The 8,360-nt window shown below is 33.9% G+C and overlaps 1 long non-coding RNA gene across 1 annotated transcript; it reads left to right on the top strand.

Annotated features, from left to right (window-relative positions):
* The first annotated feature begins 6,418 nt into the window (after positions 1-6,418).
* On the top strand, positions 6,419-7,915 carry LOC104883816 (uncharacterized). Its single transcript, XR_007269652.2, has 2 exons — positions 6,419-7,136; positions 7,276-7,915. It is a non-coding gene; the product is annotated as an uncharacterized LOC104883816 (long non-coding RNA).
* Positions 7,916-8,360: the final 445 nt, after the last annotated feature.

The raw sequence follows: 8,360 nt of genomic DNA, 5'->3' as shown, positions 1-8,360 counted from the left end.
CCAACCAAGGAGATACAAAATTAAACTTTAAGTTGAAGTAAGGAATAGTAGCTATTTATAAAGAAAATAAGGTTGATCCTTGTTTTCTTAACCAATGTGGGACTTTAGTGCCTAGTGGAGTAGAGGTGAAGTTGGATCACAAATTAAAATATATAATTTGTAATCTAAATTAAAATATAAATTAGTATTAAATTTTTTTAATATAAAATATTTTTTTAATAAGAATATTTTTTTTAATATAAAATAATAAACGAGCTGCTCACGAGCTTTACGAGCCGAGCTTTGCCTAGCTCGGCTCGGCTCGTTTAAGTCTCGAGCCGAGCCCGAGCTCGAGCCGAGCTTCAACGAGCCGAGCTTTGACCGAGCCGAGCCCGAGCTGCTCGCGAGCTTGTCAGGCTCATTATCACCCCTAACTATACCTCATTTCATTTTTTAAAAAAAATATTCTGAAATATGTTAATATGAGTACCAGGGAAATAAATTATGAATTTTGATATAATTTTTTTTAATAAAGGAATTTTCCGGGAAATTCCATGGAAATTTCCACAAAATTTCCCAAAGTTACCCAGAACATGTGCCAATTTGTTATTAGCTTGTTTTGTGTAGTTTAGAATGAACAATTTGTTCACATGGTGAACAATGAACAGTTTGTTCATGTCATAAAAAATTATTATCACTAATGGAAGAGGTAAACAATTGGTCACAATTGACATTGCTCTAAACCATATAGGTATGCGGATATGGCAGTATGGCACATAGGTGATAGGACATAGGATCTTTATCAACTATAACCAATAAGCTCCATGCATACGGAAAAATTGGATCGGTGACAATAAATCATTCTTTAATTTGTGCACACTCATAAGTTGTAGGCTTGTAGCCGCAATTTGGGTATTATAATTTTTTTGGCCACCGACCTGGCCACCTTAACATACAGCAATTTAACACGAAAACAGTTACATGGAAAGTTCGCAGATGACCAAAAGTCTAATATTTTCATATTATAATCACATAATTTCACCAGATCGAAAAAAATATATTACAATTTTAGTTTGAATGATCAAACGTAAGGGATTGCGTACTTGCTTGGGACTTATGCTTGATAGCGTATCTCAGCACAACCTTGGAAGTACTAACCAGTAATATTTTTTTATGTTCAGGTTGACTTGGACCAAATGATTGAATAATTAAAACAAGAACACTACTTCCACGAACTAAATAATAATGCTGCACATTGCATTTTTCAGAAACTACTTGTTCATATTTAGAGGTGGGTCATCCATCAAAACAAGATAAAAAGATATGGTCTCCCTTCAAGTAAACAATCCGACTTGCGTGGATCCGGTTCACACTAAAAATAGTGTGGACCAGGTCCAGGCACGTGATCCGTTATATCACTTTAACATACACTATATCACTTTAACATACACTATATCATTTTAATATACACTATATCATTTTAACATACACTATATCATTTTAACATACATACACTATATCATATCAATATACACTATCATAAACTCACGTGATATGGATCAGGTGCACACTAATTAGTGTGCACCGGGTTCATATTAGTTTTTTTTATCAAGTAAACATATATTTGTATATGAAGTAAGGTTTGGCTCGTTCAATAAGCTTCTTAGCTTAGATCCTAAATGTCTTAAGTTTAAATCTTATCAATTGAGGGTTATATATATTTATATAGTGTACGAGTTATAAAAGTGTGAACGATTTACTTCCTACAAAATGAAAAAAGTTACTTATATAGAAACATATATATGTTAGTCTATAAGACGTTCAATCTCATTATATTTCAAAATATCAACTTTTTATAATATTTTTTCTAATAAATAATTAAGAATATTATATTAATTGTCAAAGTTGTACATTGACATGTACGAAAGTCAAATTGTATCGATTAAGTGGGACGGAAGACTAAAAAATTTTCACCATCATAATTAGAATACATAATCTATTTCATTTCACACACGTAATAAATAAGTAACCTTTTTAGAATGGTTGTTTTAAAAAAAAAATTAATGAAGTTTTAGCGATTGTAATTGTCTATCAAGTAAAGGAATTAAGTTAGATTGTGATCAATATGTTTTAGCAAAAATAATTTAACTACTATTAACCAAAAAGTTTGATGAAGGTTTGAATCATTCTAAGATATACTTTACACCATGTGAAATTTTCAAATATACAAAGTTACCACATAGAATTTCTCAATAATTTTTAGGAGTTAAATCGTTGATGGTGATCCCCAATTTTAATTTTAGTTACAAATTTTTGTAATATAATAATCAAGGTTTGTTAGTTAATTACTAAATTAAAGTTTGTCTCTGCTTTGTGGTAGTCTCAATCAACTTTTGATGGGTGTAGTCAATTCTCACTTCATAAGGAGATGTGCAAATATCGTAGGTATTCAAAATATTTAACAGTACATCGCTCAAACTCTAAATTTTCAGTCCTCCTCTACCTTCTCTCTAACCAAAAAACCTAACCCTAGGAACTCGCCGGAGTTCCGGCGCCGCGAAAGTTTCCGGCGAGTTCCCTTGTTTTTATTTGTCGTTGAGTTGGTTGCGTTTGTTGGTGGTCTTTCAGGCTTCCCCATCCCCCTCCCCTACTTAGTTTTCAGGTAGTTTTGGGTATCCCCTCCCCTTTCCGTATCTAGTGTTAGTTGTGTCAAATTGGGCTTCCCCTCCCCCTCCCCCTCCCCTATCTAATATTGTGTCGAATCCCTAGTTAGTTTGCGTTAGTTGTCGGTCTCCCCTTTTCCTTTCCTTACTTGTTTGCGTGTGTCGGCTTCCCCGTCCCCCGTTTTTATTTTTCTAGTTGTTGCCGCCGAGTATCAGATTAGTTGGTATTTCCTCTGTGCATGTTGTTCTAGTTATTGGTTGTGTTTGTATGAGTCTGTTGGTTGTCTCACTTTGCTCAATTATTTTGTTTCTTGCTGGAGGTCGTATTTTTATTCCAATTGTTGGGTCTGATTTGTGTAATTGGTTTGGGTTTTCGTGGAAAGTGGTTTCATGTTAGAGGTTTATTCGAGATCTAACTCTGGTTAGCTCTCAGTTTCGCTTGGTAATGATCATATCGATTATTGCCTATACAAAACGATATCTGAAGGCGGCTGCCCAATTTGTCAATTCGGTTTTAGCGCGTCAACTTATTTGAGCTTCTCCTTTGCGGAGAAGCCTGAAACACCCATTCCAAAAGGGTATTAAGTTACAAAGGTTTGTGACTTGGTCATGTTACGAGTTCCTTAACTCGCGGTCTCTTTGTTGCCCCGTTTGTGAAGTTAGTCCACTTCTCCCACTCCCTTCATCAGGTGTTTGGTGATTGTCACCCAGCGGTAGCAGCGCATTACAATTATCCAACTTCCGAGATCTTCAAATCGAGCATATTTATTCATGTTTCCGTTATTTACATTAGTGTACTTGTTATCTAGGAGTGTGTACTGCTCAGTTTAGTTTCTTTGGTTTAGAATGTACTATCCTTAGAAAGTAATTCTGTTTTCTAATTAATGCAAATTTTCTCTTTGTAAGAAAAAAAACAAAATATTATTGGGAGCCTCCTAGTCTAAGCCAGTTGATTCTAGCCATCAATGCTCTAAATCCTAGAGGTGTCAATCTGGGTCACTGGCTGGGTTTGGGTTGACCCAAGCTGGGTCGGAATGATTTGGGTCGGAATAATCTGGGTGACACCGTGTCATGGGTCGGAACTGGGTGGGTCGGGTGAACTTGGGTCGGGTGAAACTGGGTGAGAGGAGCTCGGAACTGGGTCGGAAATGGGTCGGGTGAGACTGGGTCGGCCGGTATCTGGGTTGGGTGAATTTGGGTCGGAATGGAATAAGGTGAAGTCGGTCCAAATCGGCTTTCGGAATGACTTGGGTCGGAAGAAATCGGCTTTCGGAATAACTTGGGTCGGAAGAAATCGGCTTTCGGAATGACTTGGGTCGGAAGAAATCGGGTTTCGGAATTACTTGGGTCGGAAGAAACCGGCTTTCGGGTTACTTGGGTCGGAAGAAATCGATATCGGAATAACTTGGGTCGGAATAATTCGGCTTTCGGAATTACTTGGGTCGGAAGAAATCGGTTTTCGGGTTACGTGGGTCGGAAAAATCGAAATCGGAATAACTTGGGTCGAAAGAAATCGGGTTTCGGAATTACTTGGGTCGGAAGAAATCGGCTTTCGGGTTACTTGAGTCGGAAAAAATCGATATCGGAATAACTTGGGTTGGAATAATACGGCTTTCGGAATTACTTGGGTCGGAATAAATCGGCTTTCGGGCTACTTGGGTCGAAAGAAATCGATATCGGAATAACTTGGGTCGGAATTACTTGGAACGACTAAATATCGAACCGGCGGCTCCGTGGCGTATTGATTTGGGTCGAGATTGTTATAAACTTATAACATGTGGATGTGGTATTGAGTATTGTGATATTGTGGTATAGATTATAGTCATTATACTTTATACTTATAGTGGTATATTATAGTAATCTGTAATTATACTGATATTGTGAATTGTGATTGAGTCATTATTGTGAATTTTTTAATAATACATTGAATCATTAATACTTTGATACTTATATTACTAATTTGAAATGTTACTAAAGTAAGACTTATAACTTATAAGTTATACTTATAATCTTATATTATTGGGCCATTCACCATTATTGGCTATTGGTAATTGGCCTATTGCCTAAGTTACTAAGTATCACTCATTAGTTATTTACTTATTTAGTTATTCTCATTCATGATTGCATATGTATTCAGTACAGTAACAAGTAACAACTAACATCTAACAAGTAAGTGAGTAACAACTAACAACTAACAACTAACAACCATAAGGATTATTGATTATAGACTTATAGTGTTAGGGTTAATAGACTATTAAACTTAAACATTTTGTTAGTTAGTGACTTACTCACTCTCAAGTCTGAATCAGTACAGTTACTATTAGTTATTCACTTATTTAGTTATTCTTATTGATGATTGCATAAGTACTCAAGTAACAACTAACATCTAACAAGTAACAACTAACAATTAACAATGATCAACGTTAATCACTTATCACTTAATCGAATATGTCAATATATCATATGAAAATGATACATAATCAAACACTATGTTAGTAGAGGATGAACATGATCGAATTTCATGTAAATGTGACTATGTTTTTTAAGTTAATCGTCTCTAAGTTAATCGTATAACTTAGTAGATTGGTTCAATATAACAATGTTTCATTTAAGTTAATCGTCTTTAAGTTAAATTCATATTGAAACTCAAAACATCTAATTTGAATAGAAACAAGTTAATATTGGATTAGATCGATGTATCGATGTAAGTCGATTAGCTAATTCAAGACGGCGTAAGTTCGTTTAAGATAATGGATATTGGATAATATCAACAAATGTATTAATGTAAGTTAAGTAATTAACTTAATAGAAGATAACAATACTCTATCTAAGGTAATCGTCTTTAAGTTAAATTCATTTCGAAACCCAAATCATCTAATTGAATTGAAACAAGTATTTAATTATTGTTACTATGTCGTAGTAAACCTTATTGCTTATCAGTAAGATACTGATATGAAAAGCGAAAATTCGTATATGTAGTATACTATAAGCTACGGTCTAGTACTGATTAAGGCTTGTTATAACTTATATAAGTTCACTTAACTGAATACAATCAAATTATAGCTGAGTAAAATAATTGTATAAGTAAGGTTACTATATATTAAATAGAGACACCAGTTAGACTGCGGGGCATAAAGTGATGAAATATGAACTTATGAAATTATAAATAGGAAAGCATGAAAAGTATGAAGTTTATAATTTATTTGAACTTAATTAACTTATGATTAGTGAATACTGATTAAGGATTGATACATTAACGATCAAAGTGATAACATCTTTGAATGCTTGCAAGTTCGTTTATTTATAATTTTTAAAGTTTATAATAAAAAGATCTTGGAAACAAATAAGATTAATAACTAATTGAATTTAAAAGTTTATAATTTATATACATTTCTAACAATAAGTCAATAATACTAATTTTAAAACTTAACTAAATCAATAATGGACAATAAGTCAATAATAATACTAATTTTAAAACTTAACTAAATCAATAATGGACAATGAGTCAATAATACATTAATAGTAGAATGATTAATTTAGAATTCTAAAATGGAAAAAACTAGAAAGTATCAATTGAATCAAAATGAAAAAATTAAGGCCATTGATTTGTGAGAAGATGAAAATGGACAAAATCCAACCATTGATCAAAATATGAATCCATGTACTTGCTCCAATTCAATGCTCATTGGTCAACTAGAGTAAGTAATGGATCCCTCTTGAATAAGCAAACCTCAACCCTTCATTAGAAAAAGAAGGAATCTGAACCCTTGATTTATGTTTTACTCTCTAACCCTTCATTAGAAAAAGATGAATAATCTGAACCCTTCTTGTGCCTCCATCCCTCTTGAATAAGCAAAACTTCAACCCTTCACGCTTCTTTCTTTTTCTCTATCATGAATTTTGCTTTTGTCTTCTCTCTGTTTCCATAGTCTGTTTTAATTTCTTTTTTCTATACTCATTATTTAGCAAATTTCTACAGATTACGTTCAAAATATTTTCTCTACGAAGCAAAATGGCAGACATCTTTTCTATGTTAGATCTGGAAAATTTAGTAACCATACATATTGGGAGTTTCTGTTAAGTTCCGAATTTTGAGTTGTCTCTCATAATCTACCTCATTTTTTCTCTCTAATTCTTAACAAGAAATTCGAGCCCTAAGATCTGGGAATTGCTTTTGAGAATGACCTTCATGCGAGATTAGTGCAAATGATGAAGATTGCCGAAGAACATAGACGAATTTTGAGTTCGACATGAGGATTTTTTTTAAGGTAATTAACTAAAATTTCATTTCCGTTTTTAATTTTTGATTTCTGTGTTTTTTTTTTTTTGAAAAATAGTTGGATCTGGGATTTTTATTCTTAGATTTTTGTAAAGATTTGAAATTGTTTTATGATTTCATTTTCTGCTTGTGTATTGTTGCTTCAAGATTGTAGAAGAATATAGAAGAATTTTGAGAAAAATTCACTAAAAATCGGACATCAGACACTTTACAAGGTAACTGAAATTTTCCTATACTTTTCTTAATTTTTTATTTATGTTTTTTTGACACTGCTTTGAAGACATGAGATTTGCAATACTCCTTTGTTATCTTAAATAATTCTAAGTTGAAGTTTTGGTGTCTTTATTTCATTAGTGAAATGCTCTCAGATCTGGAAGTTTGCGCGAAAAGGAAGATGGAGGCACAAGAAGGTTATTTGGGATAACTAAACCCGCTGTTCGTCGATTGACTCGATGCAGTGCAAAGAGGCAGGGATTTACATTTTGGGGGTCATATAGGGTTCGATTTTAGGTTTTGGTTTTCTAGATTTCATGTAAATGCAAATTGTTTGGCTTTTGCTAATATGCAATTAGAGTTATTTTTTATTTCTTTGTTAGGTGTAAGATAAATTTTCAACTCCCTTGTTTAATTTCAATTGAGTGGTGGGTTTATCTTTTGATTTTAGTGATGAATTTAGTTTTCAATCTTGTTATGGGGTGGAAACAAAATGAATGAGTTTTTGATAAGGAATTTTGAAGAGTTAAAGATTGAAACTTCTCTAATTTTAAAGCCAAATCAGTGTTGTGAAATGAATGGTGTAAATTTCTTAAGTTGATAAAAATCCTTGAAATTGTGGTTGTGCTAAATATCCACGTTAGAAGTTGAAGTTGAGGTTGAGTTGGAGACAATTTGTGAAAATTATGTGCTATGGACTAGTTAAGTGAGCTTAATGTAGATATACGTTAGTTCTCCTATAGTCCTATGTATTATAATGGGAAATTCAGATTAATCTTAAGCCTTGATTAAAAAAAAAAAAATAAATAAATAAAAGAAAGATGAAACTTGAAATAAATGGTAATCTTATACGTCTTCGATCTTGCACCCCAAAAACAAATAAATGGTGTTGGGTCGGGTTTACTTGGGTCGGAATGGCATTGGGTCGGGTGGTAACAGGGTTGGGTCGAAACTGGGTCGGTGATAGCTGGGTTGGGTCACAACTGGGTCGGTGATAGCTGGGTTGGGTCACAACTGGGTCGGTGATAGATGGGTTGGGTCACAACTGGGTCGGTGATAGCTGGGTTGGGTCACAACTGGGTCGGTGATAGCTGGGTTGGGTCACAACTGGGTTGGGTGGTAACTGGGTTGGGTGATAACTAGGTGGGTTTAACTGGGTCATTGGCGGGTGAAGTTGGGTGCGGGTCATTTTGGGTCGGAAACGGGTTGGGTCTGGATCGTTATTC

The sequence above is a fragment of the Beta vulgaris genome, chromosome 9 (assembly GCF_026745355.1).
Source record: "Beta vulgaris subsp. vulgaris cultivar EL10 chromosome 9, EL10.2, whole genome shotgun sequence".
NCBI lineage: Eukaryota > Viridiplantae > Streptophyta > Magnoliopsida > Caryophyllales > Amaranthaceae > Beta > Beta vulgaris.
Note: the sequence above shows the minus strand (reverse complement) of the source record. Positions and strands in the feature narration are given on the sequence as shown.